Source organism: Cygnus atratus, chromosome 2 (assembly GCF_013377495.2).
Source record: "Cygnus atratus isolate AKBS03 ecotype Queensland, Australia chromosome 2, CAtr_DNAZoo_HiC_assembly, whole genome shotgun sequence".
Classification (NCBI taxonomy): domain Eukaryota; kingdom Metazoa; phylum Chordata; class Aves; order Anseriformes; family Anatidae; genus Cygnus; species Cygnus atratus.
This window is the reverse complement of record NC_066363.1, coordinates 128,760,626-128,778,914: the sequence shown is the minus strand read 5'-3', so window position 1 is coordinate 128,778,914 and position 18,289 is coordinate 128,760,626. Positions and strand designations below refer to the sequence as shown.

The 18,289-nt window shown below is 40.4% G+C and overlaps 1 protein-coding gene and 1 long non-coding RNA gene across 6 annotated transcripts in view; one reads left to right on the top strand and one right to left on the bottom strand.

Annotated features, from left to right (window-relative positions):
• Nucleotides 1-17,741, bottom strand: part of ZFHX4 (zinc finger homeobox 4) — a 152,935-nt gene extending 135,194 nt beyond the window's left edge. For 2 of the 4 annotated variants that reach the window (XM_035546473.2, XM_035546480.2), the window contains exon 1: nt 17,146-17,741. The gene's annotated coding sequence lies outside the window, so the exon portion shown is untranslated. Of the gene's footprint in view, nt 1-14,670; nt 15,193-16,292; nt 16,372-17,145 lie in introns of those variants that run through there. The other 2 variants (XM_035546475.2, XM_035546474.2) reach the window with 2 other exon arrangements.
• The window catches only part of LOC118247997 (uncharacterized), a 61,628-nt gene continuing 58,626 nt past the window's right edge, over nt 15,288-18,289 (top strand). For both annotated transcript variants that reach the window (XR_004778643.2, XR_004778645.2), the window contains exon 1: nt 15,288-15,459. This is a non-coding gene — a long non-coding RNA (uncharacterized LOC118247997). The remainder of the gene's footprint in view (nt 15,460-18,289) is intronic.

Sequence of the window (18,289 nt, the reverse complement as noted above, 5' to 3'; positions counted from 1 at the left end):
TTCCTTTTGTTTTTGTTGTTGTTGTTTTAGGAAAATGTTGTAATAATTATGCAAGATAGGCCTGTTTCTTAGGCTACCTCTGCAAACAAATTTGGCACCTTTTTTTTTTTCCAGCAACCCTAGTTTGCACGTTGTTTGAACTGAACATTAATAGCTCACATCGGTGTGAGACAAGAACATGAGCTGTAATTATCCTTCTAATTCTCGCTTTCATACCATATTTCTACTACTCCACCTGCCATTGAGGCTCTGTAGTGATTACTTCATTAGTGATGAAGAATGGCCTAATCAGTTAAAGTATTGCTAGCAAACTCTTGTTTGCCAATACTAGGAGGAGGCACCAACTTTTCCCCTTTCTTTCTTTTTGGAGAAAGGTGCATCTGAATGATAGTGACCCAGTGAACATTAAAGCATTAATCACCTCCTTTTGTCTCATCTATGCAAAGTAGGATTAGAGTTAAAATGATGACTGCTTAATCCCTTTGATTTTCTTTTACTAAATAAATATTAATCTACAAATCAATCAGGTTCTGTATTATAACACAGACAATATACACTATGAAAGGTTATGTAAATTGCACTCAATTTTACAAGCATGCCATTAATGGAAAGAACCTCGATGCTTTCCCTTTTCATCCTCAAAATCCCTATTAAATTTGGAAGTTCAAGTTAGTAATCCTGCTAAATATAAAGCTTATCTATTGAATCCATATTCCCTTTTCTTTTACAGAAATTCACCACATCGATCACTTTAGGAATTAATAAATCATATTTACTGTGTTTATTTATATGTCGATACTCCCAATCTGTAAAGCTTTCACAATTTAATCTCTTTAATTCTGACCAAAGTTAGTTTACATTACATGTTGTTTTAAACTCACACAGAACTAAATCAAATAGAAACAGCTAGAAAATTAATCCTAATTGTCTTCACTAAAAAACACACTGCCTGGATCTGTCACCTGTTCTCAAACATTATAAAAGAGACCATTTGTGTTCACAGCTTTTAAGAAAAAATAGAGAAATGTATTTTTTTTTGCTTCATTAAACTTAAACCTAATTTAACAATAATGTAATATTAGCATAATTAAATATACTAAAAATACTTTAAGGATGGAAAATACAGTAGTATAATCTTTTAGAGTGTAAATTAACACAAACTTTGGGATTTTACTCAAGTCTGGATGTATAGGCAAAATAATGGCTAAGGAGTCAAAGTGGCTCTATAATATTCACCTAGCTCTTTGTTGTCTCAAAACCAGCTGTGAAATAAAAGTTACAATACTTTTTTTGTTTGTTTGTTTGTTTTCCAAATGTTAATTTGCTTGCATGCGAAAAATGCTGCTATTATCTGTCTATAAGTTACCACAAGGCAGGTACTTGAGCAAGTATTTGAGATACTACAACTCCAGACTACTTCAGAAAAAGTCTTGAAAACAAAAAATAAAGAATTATGCTTTTGAGTACATTTACAAAGTACAAGATTCTGCAATTTTGCATCTGAAAAGGAAGAGAAAAAAGCTATGGGTATTGTAAGTCATGTTAAACATTTAAATATTACTCTATTAAAATCATCCTGGTCAGGGAAAATACAGGATGTTTTTTTAAACAGTTTAGTTATTAATAAAGCATTTTTTTTGTTTTGTTTTGTTCTTGTTTTTCTAGAATATTATCATGGCAAATTTGTTTTGTATTGCCAAGATCAGCTGGGCATTTTGTTTTTATTATGCATAGTCTTTTGTCATTTTTTGTTCTGCAAGTTAATTTGACTGCTGTGCATAAGTGAAGTGAGCAATTCAGTAATTAACTTTTGTGTTTTAAAATGTATGAACTTTAATTAGATTTCATTATAAACAAACAAATGTCAACCATAATTATAAGCTCCCTGGTTTAACCACATATTATCCCTTTTCAAACAAACTTGATGTCAGACAAATTAAAATCAAGCAGCCAGCAATTTTGAGTTGAATTTTACATGATCTGCCAGTAACCTGATTACTTTAACTTCAATATCATTACAGGAAAAGTATTTCAGGAAAAATAATTACAAGAATTCCAACAGGAGACAAGCTTAATTGTATTGATTCAAAAGATGCATGTATATAGGAACCATGCTGAAGGAATAATGTTATCTTAAATCTACAGTTACTATTAAAATGATATTGTCTGGCATGAAAAAGGCAGTTTGAGATTGGTGTCTGGAAAAGCAGAGATACAAAACTAACTGAAATAATTATCTTTACCCCATTATACTTTAAGCAACAAAATATCAATGTGGAACAACTTGAAGGCATGAAGGTTTGCAGGTTTATTTACTGACTGGTGTATCTATTAGTACCAGGAACAAGTGGAGCTGTCAGGACATAATGAAGGTAAATGATTAGTTAGCACAGAGACTGAGCTCTTCTTCAATGCAATAAGAGTTAATTAAAGTTTACCACCAAACATCAACCAAAGCAGGATGTTGATCAGGTTTCAGCATTAAGTGCAAACAGACAATGGTTGGCAGCAATTAGTGCAGCTATCAAATGACATGCAATGATAATTATACATTTAAAACAGCTAAAGGGCTTGTGGAGGGGAGGGAAGAATCTCATCAGCTTCTTTGACTACATACAGTCAAAGTGCAGGAAACTGGTATCAGATATTTCACTTCAATACTGTAAATCAATGGAATTAAACAAACAACAAAAAAAAAGGTTGTTCGAGTGCATTATCTGAAAGAGGACAATTCACTGTACATGAAATGGAAGAAAACTGCAGACGACTCCTAACAAATATAAGTACGAGTTAGATGAAATAAATTACTTTGCCGCTGCCACTCATGCTGACGTGCATAAACAGAGAAGTGTTTAGGGTTTAAAGGCTGCAGCGTAGTTACAAATTCCTACGCCAGACAGAAAGCTACCTGGTACCTTTGGCCCCTGTGGCCTTGTTGGTAGCACAACAAGGCCCAGAAGGCCTGGGGGCCTGCAGCCCGTGACCACAACAAGCAGTTTCACACACTAGCGGCAAGCCTGCTGTGAGGAGGCCTGGCTTACCAGTGGCGATTACCTGCCATCTGAGCCACAGCCCGGGGCTCTTCCGCACAGCCCCTGCTCTCCACCCCTCCCATCAGCATGCTCCCAAACTTGCGCCTGAGTTTGGGAAAGGAGAAGGAGCCGAGAGATGGACTACATGCTTTCCTCTGTGGATGAGTGCATGGTAGTGTGGCAGGCATGCTGACAACCTGAGCGCAGCTGGGAGCTGGTGCTGCTCTCCATCACGCTCTGTTTCAAAGGTCCTTGTACGCAGACATGCATGTATGCAGCTAGCAGGCCAGTGACACAACAGAGCTGAAATCAAACTTAGTTTTCATCTCAGACTGCCATTAAACGTGAAGGCAAGACAATAAACTTGCAGCAGCACCTCTAACAGCAACACTAAACAAAGGAAAAAAGCCATTCAGCTCAATGGCAGTCATCTGCTGAACACCCTCGGTGTGAGCCTGTGATGTCAGAACACCCCCAGTCCTGCAGTATCAAACAGGTAATCTGTCCCTTCCACAGGCTAAGAGACAGCGTTAGCAGATAGCAGACAGACAGCTATCTACTGTTAAGTAGACAGTAAGTCTGTTACTTGGACAATTCCCCAGTAAACTCTTCACACATTGGAGGCAGAACAATACACTCCACTTGCACTGGAGTAGTGCAAGTTTGACGTGACCTGGTCAAACACCTACACAGTTTCATACCAGCTGAATATCTCTGGTAGGTATGATCTCCACCTCACAGACATTAAGATTTTTTTCACAAATTTTATGGACAACACGGGCAAAAGCAGCCTGCTCTTCCTAGATATTTAACAGGAAGCAATGAGAAGAGGCTTACCAAAAGACAAGTAGCAGGTTTCCAAGAAAGCTAGGCTGTTGACAAATTAAAAACTGATGATGAGAGTGCCAGAGGGAAGTAGGCAGTAGGAGTCATTGCTGCAGGACACCATTGAGAACATGAATTTACCAAGGTAAGAAAGAGAATGGAAATTGTCTGCCAAATGTATCCAGAGTTTTTGTAATGAATGTGAAAAACAAACAAACAAAATTGTAAGGGATATTAAACTTTTGTTCTTCAGAGGTCTAAAAAAAACTGTATTTGCAATCATGGCAAGGCAGGCACATACAATAAGTTACCCCACATGTGCCTACTGTGATATTCTTCAGAAGCATGTTGTACCCAACAGTCAAGAGAGAAGAAGCTAGCTAGAACAGAGTCCCAGTTTAGCAGTCAGTATGTTCTTATGGCATGAATTATACCTTCTGAGTAAAGAAAAGTCTTACAGCAGGGAGACTGACTGTAGCTTTTATTTGAACTAAACCATGCAAAATATCAGCAGTGCTGGTTGGTATTTAAATAAGTTGTATTAATTTCTTCTGTCTTCTGTGTAAATTCAGAAAACCTTCTCTTATGATTGTGAAGACCATATTTATTTTACATGCACTACTTTTTTTTCTTTCTAGAAGCATATCCATGTACATATGCAAAATGCATTAATATGGGTTTTGTTATAATGTTGGCTACCGATTGTGATTTGTGTTTGGAATGTGAGTTCACATTGCTAAAATGATTTTAAGAAGATGCCTTACTGCTTTGCATAGTTCCTGGGCTGCAGCCTAGAGCAGTTCTACAGATTTTTTTTCCCCTAACAAACCTCATTTTCCCAACTAATTTCTGTTATGCTAGGGATTTGTGCACAGAGTTGGCTAATCCCAGTATTTCCCTAGAGCTGTATCTAAGCTGTGGCCCACTCCCAGCACAAAAGTGTCTCCAAAAGCCCTTTCGCCCCCGTTCAGCACTGATACACTCATTGGTTCCTGACATTTTCACTTCAGCCATGACAAATGAGCTGATGGCTGTGATCAGATTGCACACGAGGACTGCTTATCAAAGACGTATCATTAACTCTCATCACTGTCTTCCATTATGACTCTTTTGGTCAAATCTGTTGTGAAAATGCAAGTCAGTTTAAAAACATAACCTAAACATAGCAACAAACAAACTTCATTAAAAAGCAGAAAAGAAAACCAGACTCAGATGGGATCAGAAAGAGACCAGTGCTAACTAAATGTTTCTCTGGGGATTTAAGTAACTGTACTCAACCTCTGCCCCAGTGCAAACATGGCAGTTGACCGTCTTCAAAAGGTCCCTTCCCCCATCATGGACTGCTAGCACTACTTTGCCTTTTTAGAGAAACAAAAATATAGCAACAGCAATCAAATATGCCTAAAAATGAAGTCAACTTTTTTTCTTTCCTCTTTTTTTTTTTTCCTTTCTGAACTAGCTCGTGTTTCTGCATGTCTGTTTATCAAAATACATTTTTCAAATGAATCCCCTAAAGAATATAAAATTTTTGCTTGAATCACAGCCATATAATCATACTATTTTCTGACTCACATTAAACACACTAGCATAAAATGCTGTCTGAAGCGGAAATCTCTCAGTTCACTACAAATACTGAAACCTTTCTGTCAAGTTAGAACCTAAGTTCCAGTTACACAGTTCTTGTTACATCTAGAGGGTTTACAAAGTATATATTTGTTGTAACCTCTTCTAGCAATTCATCTGAGAATACACATCTAGACAGAGTCAACTGTAACACAACAGATCTTGGGAATGGAGGTCATGCTTTGAGATAAAGTGCTATTCACTTTTGGACCATGCAAGAAGCTCTTTATTCCTGTTCTTATTGGCATCAGTTCCCCCTTACCAGAGCAAGAACAAAGCCAAGTGCTCGTGTGAGGTTTATGAATAAATCAGAGGTGAGCCACTTTAAGTGCTGCCCATGATTTCCTTGTTGACAGTGAGCACTTAAACAGGCTTCTATGACCAGCAACTCCTGGCAAACCTTAATGGCTCCTAATCTGTACCCTGCTTCATTTCAGGAAAGAAATGACTCACCCCAATTTTTCTCAAATCTTCACCTTTTGGGCAACTACTGTCCCACCTTTATAGAAATTCATGTTTGGGGACTGTCCCATGTCAGTGCCAAGTTTGCAAGTAACACACAACATAAAAATCACCATTTTCTTCCCAGAAAACAAGTGACAGCTAATAAAATACTATTACACTGTGCAGCCTAAGTAATTCCTAGACAAAGCATACACAATTCAGCATTTGTTTAAATTGAATAATTTTTAAATGAACCTAGAAAATTTCTAATATCTTTGCCTCCAATTGTTAAAATGATGTACAGATATATATATATATATATGCTGAGAGCAGACTCAGCCCTTCTGCACAGCCCCAACCGAAACCAGGAATGTTTATAGATCACTGCCATTGTATGTATTTAAAAAATTCAAACCGCCTCAAAAAAAAAAAAATATAACGTTGAAAAATAAACTGAATTGAACCAGTAAGCTCAGGGCTAGGCCAAAGAAGCCTGGTCCAGAAACATTATCGTTAACATCCGATTGTGGCAAGGAGCTAGGTGTCTCAGTACGTACATCTTTGATGCATAAAACCACTCAGAGACCTACGTTGCTCAACAGTGAAGCAGCAGCCTGCTCAGAGAATAAATTTCAACATGCAATGAAATCCTTCATTTTTAAGGTCTCCCCCACACACCCCACCCCCTTCTGGATGTGTCACAAACTCCAGATGGCTGAATTTCCTCGGTAGTAGCTGAGCTATCGTCAGGCTCCCAGTTTTCTGCTATATTTAAATACTAACATTTTTGACTCCATTGTCTCTCGTTGCCTTTCCACCCACTCGGGAAAAAGTTGTGACCGCAGCGCTCTGCCCTGTGATTTCAGAGAGTGCTTCGGGCTGGGGATGGGGCTTGAATTGCAGTGGGTGCCTCAGCAGATGGCACTCTTCTTTGCAAGGGCCTGATCCAAGCCTGGGGGGAATCGGAGGCGGCGCTGGACTTTGGACCAGGCCCTCGGTCACAATGGGAAACTGCAGCACTGCTGAGGAAACTATGCGTCCAGGCAGGGAAAAACCCACAGGCACGACCACGCATGAATTAAAACAGCCCCAGCAATGCCTCTTGCTGGAGCTGAAATGCCTGTCCTAGTGCACTGGCTGATGACCCAGTGAGAAATCGGATTTTGTCTCCCTACAGCAATCAGTTAGTTGCTCCTGCTGGAAGAAGGCCCCTGAGCATATTGCTGCGCTGCAGCAGCGTGGCTCATAGCTGGCTGCACACGGGGTGATGCTTCCCACCCTGCAGATGGCTGCAGTGGCATGGCAAGCAACCTGATTTTTTTTTTAATTTTTTTTTCTGCAAGCAGTTCATAAAGCTCCAAGGAATTCAGGGATTGAGGGGTGACATTTGCCATACAGCTAAATAATTTATTTTGGAGATGTTACATTTTCTTTAATTTAAAACCTCAGCGCTGTAAACAAAATCAATAACCATATTTTGATATAAATATATATATATATATAAAAGGATCAGATAGAAACCCACAGGAATAAATTCCCTTTTAAGAAGCTACTTTTCACTCACAGCCTTATTTTCTCGAGTGGGGAAGATATAAGAAGTGCTAGGTGTTAAGTAAAGAGAAAAATTCTGATTTGAAGGTGGACAGCCATGGCTTCTCACATGAAAAAAACACCTGTGTTTGAAATGGTCATATTAACACCTGGCAAATCCAAGATTTTTTTTTCCTCTCTGTCTTCTCAGGAAAGTTCTGGCCTTCTGAATAATCAAAATATCATCAATCAAAAGATGCTCCCCAACAAGGAAGGGCAAGAAATAAGTTATATTTTGTTTTCTTCAAAAAGATGTTATTCTGATCTATTATACTACCATGTTCTGGAACAAGTGCAGAAATAACTGGGATTACTCCAGATTTCCACCAATGCCCCAAACATTGAAGCACTACTAGTGACAGGTGCCTTGTCACCTCAGGTTAGGTGCGTTTCTCTACAAAGGAGCCTCAGCGTCAAAACAGGGAGGAGCAAGCCTTCCACAGCCACAGCTCCCAGGCCCTCAGCTCTGCTGTTACCCGGTGAAGGGACAGAATCAACCTCCATCAGTGTCTCTGCGAAACCTCCTTCTTACAGACCTTGTGGTGCCTCCTGCGCTAAGCATATCATCCTTGAAAACGGGAATGGTGATGCAAAAAGAAGAAATTAAATATTTTAAAATTGATTTTATGAAATAATTTTCAACTTGTGGCTAAAGGCCTGATTCCTTTTCTACTAATAACAAAACTGTATGTCTTGTCGGTTTTACACCCACATAACTCCTCTTATTTTGGGGGAATTATCTTTAATTTAGTAGAGGATGAATAGAAAGAATTGGGTTCTGGTTTCTTTTGGGTTTATGCGTCCTAGGCTCACATTGACATGGGCATTTTGTAAAAACTTCTTTGTTTTAGAAGCAGAATATTTGTCTATTAACACAATTCTAGATGTATGTCCAGCATGCGCATCACTTGTTCAGCAGACAGCATTGCAGCTTATATGGTAAATGTTTGTTTTCAGAGTCACCATGGTCTATCATGTACATATAGCCTTTAATTTGTGAACTATTGACCTGAACACCTACTTAGGAATTGGTACAGTCTATCAGATCAGCGTGACTGTCAAAACTCTGCTAGGTTTGTCTGCAAAGAAATCCCAGTTTCTGCATATAAAATGTTCTCAAAAGTACTAAAGCAAATAAGCTATAATTTTGATGAATTACTTTCCAAATCTCTCTCTCTCTCTCTCTTTTTTGGAATGTAAAGCTGATTCTGAACAATGTGAAAATATAAAAGAGTATCTCAATATGGCAAGCTTTTATTTTGATCATAAAACTTCGTTAAACTATTCTTTAGAATATTTTGCTTAAGCAGAAAATATCATTCTTCAACAAGACTACCATATTTCATTCTGGTACAAACTTTTCTGGCACAGTTTGGAGCTCAGCAAAAGTTAGAGGAATAATAAAAAATCCAGGTATAAAAGTGCTATGGAGTGATTTAAAAAGGAATAGAGTAGTATGTATTAAAGGCTAAAACTGCTGCCCTTATTTATGTAAAATAAGTTTATCTCTACAAGTCTGCTGAACCCTGCTATCAATAAATTAATAATAATCCCAACAACCCAACAGAATCCACTAGATTTTTAAGCACGTATCAAAAGATTTTTAGTTTCTTCTGTCTCTGCATCTGTTCACCTAACCGTTTTCTGCATTACATCTTATTCTGTAAAATCTCAAGTCTCAGTGTGCTGGGTTTCTGCCCATTCAGTAAGAATGCAGACATCACATAAGTTATTATTAACCCATGTGTTATCCAGTTCTACAGTGGCTGGAACTTTGCCAGAGACAACACATGGTGCTTGGTTAACAATATTTTAAAATATAAATGAATTTATTTTTTAAATTAACACATTTTTCTTAGGGAAATGCACAAATAAGCTGTTCCCAGAATGAAAGAATATCCCATAAGCGTGTTTCTTTAAAAGAAGTTCTACGGAATTTCATAGCTAGCAGTAACACATTTGCATGCCCCATAGAAGGTCTTAAATTTGTCTTAAAGGAGAGAATTTTCATCACTTTACTGTGACCGAGCGCTTTCTGCATTTGTGATTTTACTTCATTTATCCATTAAAAAAAATACAATTTCTTAGAGACACCTCTAACTATTTAAGTATTATCAAGTCAACTCCAATGCTGAACTAACAAACACATACAAATATACGTTCTACAAACTAGAAAAATCCCCCAAACATGTTATTAGTTAGTCTATCTACCAACAATTTTCCACAGTAGCTCTAAATCGGTTCTTATGCTAACCTGAAAAAAAAAAGCGTATTTAATATGCATATACACAAATAATTATTCACACCGCATTTGATTTACATACATACAAAAGAACCACTTCCCACTTTCAAAAGTGGCTCAACACTTATGGTATTTTAACTGCCCTAATTACTGTTGAGAGAACATAATTAGAAGCACTGATCACATTGTCAACAGCTAACCAGTTGCAGCCCTGTCTTGGGGCCTGATCCTGCGCTGGTTGAAGTCAGTGGGGGCTTGTACTGACTGCAGGAGGCTGAGGCCCTCCTCGCCACCTGAACCTACCTGAATCAAAATACTTTAAACAACGTGAGTACACGGACGCAGTCCCGCCGAGCACCCTGCTCGCTATGTGCATATATCAATTCCTATTTCAGTAAGCTTTCTTTATTTTAAAAGCCGAAACAAGAGAGTAATTTTTTCCCCAGAAAGGCTTTATATACACCACTTAAACACTTAGCACTGAGTCAGAACTCATAACTTTTTCCAAAAGAGTAATAGTTTAATAATTAAAACAGATATTGACTAAACCCGGCTTCCTCAAATACCAAACTTTATTAGATTATTATGCATCGATGCATAATTTCCATTGGCAACTTTTAAACTGACTCTGTCCCTCCCTGCTGGCCCCCTCCTCCCTTGCTCTCTCCCCCAGGTGAAGTGCTGGGAATCCTCGATACCCAATAGTCAATATTTGGTTTGCCTGTCATGTTCCTGGAACTCTTCTCCAACCAAACCTGTGTTTATCAGCCTTTCGCCACACTGTTCTCATACATATTACTCCACATGATGATGGAAACTCGGGGCATCTCAAAAAGTTGCTGAAATCCGAGCTCCTGCTTGTTTTCTCAAGTCTTGGACAAACATAACTTTAGGGAGAGCTGAACATAGGCATAAAGAAAGAGGAGCCTGCATTTTCATCTTCCTTTCATCTCAGTCATTCAGTCAACCATTCAGTGCCCTATTCAACAGAGCTTTTCATTATGCAAAAAAATGCTAATCCTTTTCCGATGCTTTCACACTTGTATAAACCCCCATTCCTTCGACTGAAAAGCAATTATATCAGTTTACCTTTCTGTCAAAAACAGGATTAATATTCCAATACCAGAATCTCCTTTATTTTCCTATCTTTTGCTTTAGGAAACTAGAGATTATTAGCGGAGGTATTCCTTAAAGTGAGAATACATTATTTTAAATATGATTATTTTTTGGGGGGGGGAGGGGGTTGCAGGGAGGGAGAGCAAAAACTTCAGTTGCTGCGGAAACTCTTTTCAGTGACAGAACTGACCTTCCCTTTGCAGAGGCCTGAATAGAATGAGCCTCACTCTGGTCTATTAATCAGAAACAAATTATGAAAGAATGTGGCTGGACTGGTTGACACTATCCTGTCTTGGGAGACTCAGTAACAGCCTAGTAACAATGTCCTCTTCATGGGTAATGAACAGCCATGACAAATGGGGCAGAGAAACTATTTATTTGCATATGCAAATTCTCACACAAGGGAAACATGTACAAACAAGTGTCATTGTAAGGTGGATTAGGCAAACAACGCTTTCTTTTTAGGACATTCTGCAGCCCAGAACATTAGTCAGCACAATTAAACCAGTCTCCATGGAGACTAATGAAATTTCACCATGGTATGAGTTAAATTAGATAGCTAGTTATGTGTTTTCACAATCCAACTTGAAATCCATTATTGTTTCAGAACAATACAGCAATTGTGCCTGGCTGATCTTTGCCAGCTCAACAAGCTCCTAAGTTGACAATTTGCATATGTTAATATAATTAAGCACTAATTACATGAAACTTGTACATATTCACATGCACTTTCCCTGGGCGCTTCTCAGTTTGAACCTTGGCCAAGTCTTTAACCCTTTGAATGAATTTGGAGCAGCAAAGCTCTGCCTTCTGGGTACAGCCCCAAGGCAGATGCAGAAAAGCTCTTCATTTATAAACACAAAGCTTAATCTGGCTTCTCATATTTCTATCAACAAGGCTAGAAAACATTTTTGTATGTGCTGGGGTAGGAGAAGGAGGTGGGGAGGGCTGGAAGTTCTTTAGAGACCCAGCTCTGGTACCCTTTTTGCATATGAAAACATAAATATTTACCCACACAACACGCTATGAACACATGTACTGCCATTGTCACAGATTCTTCAAGAACCAAATTGTCAAAAAATTGCACTGGGCTTTGTGTCAGTGCTCTCAGAGCCACAAAAAATGGGAATGAGGAAAGGAAAAAAGAGCAAGCAGTAACTAATGAGCTTTACATAAATATATGCAGAGGCAATTAAGCAGTGTTAATTACTATGACAGCAGTTAATTGAATATAATTAGATATTTTAAGCTACTGACTAAGGCATAGTTAAGATTAATTTTATTGAGATTAATTGTAAATAAGAATAGATTAACTATGTGTTTTGACAGGCATAAAAAGTAGTTCTGCAAATTAACTAGGAGAGCAGAAACTAGCACAAAAATCATATATTATTTTAATGTCACACCTCAGAATCATCTGCTCAATAAACATGACTTTTCAAACCCAAACAGACAGGAATCTTGAAGAAAAACAAACAGCTTGCAGAGATTAAAGAGCCTTTTGTCCTTTTTCATGTGCATTTCTTTTAGCAGACTAAATTAAGCGAGTCTGGTGTACGTTTTTAGGAAGGAACATTTCACACTGAATGGAAAAAATGTTCTATCACATATGAAATTCATGCAGCTGTGCGGAACTTGGTCCAGATGGTCTAAGACTATAAAACAACACTAAATGATAGACAGTAAGGCCTTCCCAGCATTATGTGATAAAGTCACAACCTCATATTTTGACCTAAATTTTCTGTCATGTATTGTTTCCTTCCAGACCAGATAGCTCCATGTTAATTTTAACGGATCCTGAATATTCACTGGAAACCCTTAAGAAACATTGTTGATAAGCATCTGAGTAGAAATCATAAAATATTTACAAAATGCCCCTTAGCTTCATTAAAACAATGCTGAATCCAAAGTGCAGCAAACAGTGCCCTGGCTCTCCCAACAATACTAAACTGTTCACACCACTCAGCTTAAATAGGTAAGAATGCCTGGTTTTAAATATGCCTCAAAGAAAACCCAAAACACATTCTACCAGCAGATTAATTCATGCATGCTGTTTAAGAAAATTAACAACAAGGCTGAAGAATGCTGAACAAATCACTAATAAGAAAGGAGCTTCAATTGATTTTGAAATAAATCAATAGGTGATTAACACAATATTTTTAAAGCAGCAGAATGCATATATATTACATAAACATATATATTATATTTTCAATACCTTTTTAGCTCTTAATCGAACAAGGGCTTTACAACAGTGAGCATGTCCCTATATTGACTATCAACTTCTTTGGAATGCCTTTAGTCTTTTATAACTAAAATCCAAAAACGGTCTATGAAACAAGGCTACGACAAGCCATTCTGCAGTGAAAGATTTTAAATCATCCAGCCTCTTCTAATAGACTTGAGACTTATTGAGGTAGAAACCATAAAAAATGAAGAAGGGAAATTTAATCCCTGAAATATTGATTTGCACATTAATATCATATAGGCAGAGGGCAATTTGGCTTCATGGAAATGACACATTGTCGACCCTTGGTGAAGTCAGAGCCAATCTAACTGCTGAACATGTCTGAATCTCAAGAGTTATTAAGGGCTTCCCTTCTTGCCTTTATGACTTTTCTTCAGCCTACCAATGCAATCTTAAATGTATTATCTTTAAGAAATAATTGTAAAACCTCAGGGGTTTTCCAGTTAATGGAAGGGAGGCTAAACCACATCAGATTCTGAAATGCAACATTAAACCCTTGCAATCAACAAAACCACCTCAATTCTCATCCATCCAGTACAGGATCTAATATTGTTATTAGAGATAATCAAATTTCATTGTGTAAATTTAGGCTCATGGTCAGAATGGAAGCAGTAAATTCTGCAATATTAAACAGTGATTTTTCTCGGCCCCCTTTCTATGTTCTTTGCTGGTGCACCATCTTCGCAAATAAACCTAAACTATTCAAAAATCTAGGAACAAAAACGTGTCCCTATTCTGAAAGATGCCATTTATCATATCCACAGCTCTCCTTTAGTTTTAACTTGATCTAGCGGATAAGTTTCATTTTAGAGAATAATAAACCAATATCACTGCATAAACCAAACAGCAGGTACTATTACTGTGACTTACACAGATGGTTTACCTGACCTTTCTTTGTTCCTTGGGTAGGTTTCACTTTTGCAGATTTACGACTTTTCCCTCTATATTTCATTGACCCTCTCTGTTCATTATCATAAAAATGAAAACTACTGAATACATGTTTATGTTGACGAAGTCCAAAAAGCCCACGACTAAAGGATAAAGAGATGCTACAATGCACTGTGTGGATCTCCAGATCGTACACTATAAATATTCAAGCACAGATAGCACGAATAACTGAATAATCCTGGTGAGCCCCAGCTCTGGAGCCAGGTGCAAGAGGTTAAAACAGCTGGCTAGCCATCTTTTATTTTGTGTGCCTTCCTACCGGCTGAAACCGCAAACCCTGAAAACTAGCAGATATTCCCTCAAGGTTGATTGTCTGATTTTTTTTTTTCCATTTCCACCAGTTTAGTAGGATCCCCCAGTCGAGAAAAGAGAGAAACTCCTTAAATACAGTCAGTTGAATAGGAAGTGGAGCAATGATGATTAAGGCTCTTCCCCTCCACCCCAACCTTCAGCTCCCCGTTTATTTCCACAGTCTTCTTTGTGCACCTTCCCAGCCAAATGTTTGTATTCCTTATTTCAAAGAAAAGCACTCCGGATCGTTCTGTCAGTTTTGCCAGTAAATATAAAGTAAAACAAGTGTTGATGGCACTGAGAGTGTTACATACCCAGGCTGTGTTTTTGCATTGCTCTCAATGGAAGCGATCGATGCCCATGTCACAGTCGCGTCCCAATCGCAGCCAAGTCTCTGCCTCAATCTAACCAACAACAGGCAGGGCTGCAAAGGCTTCTCACTACCTCTTCCATCCATCCACCACCAAACTAAAAATATAATGCTACATATGATCTTTTTAAACACTCCACCACCGCTCCTAAGGATCGAGCCACTGAAAATCCAGGGGAAACACAATTGAAAAAAAAAAATACACCATCAAAAAAAAAACACCCTCACAGCAACCACCCCAAAAGCACATGAGCCCTCTCTTTCCACTCTCTTTCTCGCTGTCCTCCTGCCAACTACATAATCCTTGATTAAAAACGGAACGAGGCTAATAAAAAGAAAATTAAAAAAAAAAAAAAAGAGAGGAGGACGGAATGGAGCCGAGGAAATGCAACTGTCAGAAAACGGGATGGTCAGACTTCCTGAGTGAACCTGCCTGTGTCTGGCTTAATGTAAATCCACCATCTTCAGCCTGGCAAGTTGTCTTTTGGTTGGTTTTTTTTTTTTTTTTTTTTTTTTTTTTTGGTGGGGAGGGGGGGTGTTATGTTTGCGATCTCTGCCTTGGTACCTAAGGAGGAAGAGGAGGAGGAGGGTGTGTGTTATTGAATGGTGGCTAAAGCCTCCTCGGGACGGCGCTGAGGTGAAACAGGCTGAACCCGACTGATGTGCCTCCTCTCTCGGTTGGACCCAGTGCCCTAAGCAGCCGATGAGAGACCCCCGGCCGCCCGGCTCGCAGGTAACAAAAGAAATACCAACCCGCGCATTTTCTGCTGCTGCTGGGGAGGCTGGGGGTGGGGGGTGGGGGGGGGAGAAGATGCAGGAAGGGAGGAGTGGAGGGGAACCGCCGTAAGTTGGCATCGGATGGGGGGAAAGTTTATTAGCATTTTTTTGCAGGAAATTTCACGTAAGGCAAGAGGGGGAAGCAGGGACGCGTCTGCCATTAGCCGCCGTGATGGGAAGGGATGCACTTGATTCTGCCACGAGCAGTTAGACAGAGCAGGGACCGAACTGCCTTCTCGCTGTTTATGAGCTTTTTTTTTTTTTTTTTTTTTGGTTAGCCGTTGCTTTTTGTCTTTTTTTTTTTTTTAACACCTTAGTCTTCAGTTTAAAAAAAAAAAATAGACGCCTGTCCCGCAAAACAACCGCCCCCCCATCCCATCCCCCCCCTTCAAAAATCTCAGAAAGGCTGCGCTGAATGCAGCCCCCGACCTTGCCGGAGAGGAGCCTTTCCTATGGCGCGGCACGGCACGGCTCGGCACGGCACGGCGGGGATGCCGGGGGCTCCGGCAGCGCCCGGCCGGCAGCCGCCCGTAGGCAGCAGCTGGCCGCGCATCCCCGCCGGCGGGGCCGTGCCGTGCCGTGCCGGGCCGGGCCGTGCTGGGCCGTGCTGGGCCGGGCCGTGCTGCCTCTCCGCTCCGTGCGGCGAAACTGACAGACAGGCAGGGCGCGCTCCTAACGGGCTCCTCTTCCTCCTGCTGCCAGAGCCGGCGCGATTCCCCTACGTTCACTCTCTCAGCCCCGCGCTCACCCCCGCACAGCCACCCCTGCATCTGCTCCTGAGAAACCTACCTGCCAAATAAAAGGGGGGGCTGGGGGGGCACCCCTCACCTTCTCCCGCACACACGCACGCAGAGACAGGGTCCCCATTGCCCTGCTGGCACTCCCCCCACACCCTCCCCCCCAACCCCCGCCCGAAAGCGAAAGTTTGGGAGGCCGAGGGGGGTGGAGATGGGGAGGAGAGGGAAGGAGGGTGGGAGAGCGGAATGTGCCTTCAAAAAGCACCTCAAAGTTTTGGGGGGACCGGGCTGCGAAACGAGAGTGCGAGCTCTGAAGGGGCTGGTGAGCGATGACTTCTGACAGCCGTAACGTCTTCCCTAATCTGACAGTACGTCCCCCCACCCCGAGCTCCCGGAGATAAAAAAAAAAAAAAAAAAAAAAAAGCAAAATAAAAAGTGGGGGGCACCCCCCCGAACCTCTGCTGCAAAGTGAGCGGGGTCCCCCGCTCAATCCCAAAGTTACAGCCCGAAAAAAGAAAAAATCCCGAAACCAAAACAAACAAACAAAAAATAATACACAAACAAAACATATCCCCCGGAATAAGACAGAGAGAGAGAGAGAGAGAAAGAAGGGAGAGAGAAAAAGCAGCCCCTCCTCCCCAAATGAGAGCAAATACTGTACCTAAAAATGGGGAAACAGGCAGAAAAAGGGGGGAGAGAGAGAGGGGAGAGATACATGGGATCTGGGGATGTGAGTGTGTGTGTGTATGTGAGAGAGAGAGAAAGAGGCACAGAGAGAGGGAGAGAGAGAGAGCGAGAGCGAGAGCGAAATATCAAAGATTGTGCAAGATCAGCCTGGAAAGATAATCGATACTCGACCTAAATTTAACACAAACTACTCAATAAAAGTTAAAGAAAAAACTTACTTTCCATTTCCCCTCGCAGTTCCTACTGGATCTTCGCCTCTTTTTTTTTTGTTTTGCTTTATTTACTTAACAGCTGATCACATCCAAGTAAACGAGAGAAGGTTCATTAAAAAAATAATAAAAAAAAATAATCCTCCAACTTTATTGGGTGAAAATAAAAATGATTGAGCAAGAAGTGGGGGGCATGGAGCGGTCCTTTGGGGTCCGGGAGTTGTTAAAGCATGTGCCGACCGCGGTCTCGCTGTTTGGTTGTGAAGGGGTTGGGAAAAGGAGGAAAGGAAATGAAAATCCGATATGTCTTTATTCTGCTAATTATTATCGTTTTAGCCCTGTTTAAAAAAATGGCTGATTAAGTTGAGTGCGCATGTCTTTGTGTGTCTATTCCCGATATGCACTCTGGGAATGAGAGAGAGAGAGGGAGAGAGAGGAGAGAGAGGAGAGAGAGAGAGAGAGAGAGAGAGGGAGCGAGAGGGAGAGGGAGAGGAGAGGGAAGAGGAGAGGGAGAGGTGTAATTAGTGAGGTGATCAACATTCTCCGGGCTGCAAATGACGCGCAGCCCCGGAGCCGGGGAAGCCGGAGCTGCCGCGGCTGCCGGGGGCTCGCCGGGGCTGCGGGAGCCACAGAGGCAGCCCGGAGAAGAAGGGGCAGCAGAAAGGAGCTCGTGGATGCAAACACGAGTCTGCAAACTTCATTAGTAACACAGACACACACGCACAGGCACACAAAGTAGATGGCTAGGGAAAATTAAAAAGAAAAAAAAAGGGGGGGGGGAAGAAGGGGGGGCAGACTTGCTCTTTTAACTGTTCGGGAACTTAAAAGAAACGGGTCCAAATTAATTATTCCATCAGGGAGATATTTCTTGCTGTTTGTCTTTCTGTCTGTCTTTCTCTTCCCCCCCCCCCCTCCCTTTTAATGGAGATTTAATGAAAAATATATGTTTGCAATGGGAAAATGAATGTACGATGTCCCCGTAAAAGGAAAGGTAGTGTATCTAAAATAGGGAATCTTACAGATATTCCTATACAGAGATAAAGAGGAATTTATTTACAAGCACATGCGCACGCATGCACACATCCCACATTATATTTACACGTATATACATAGGCTCCACATACACACGGTCACACAAAGCACAACACACTTC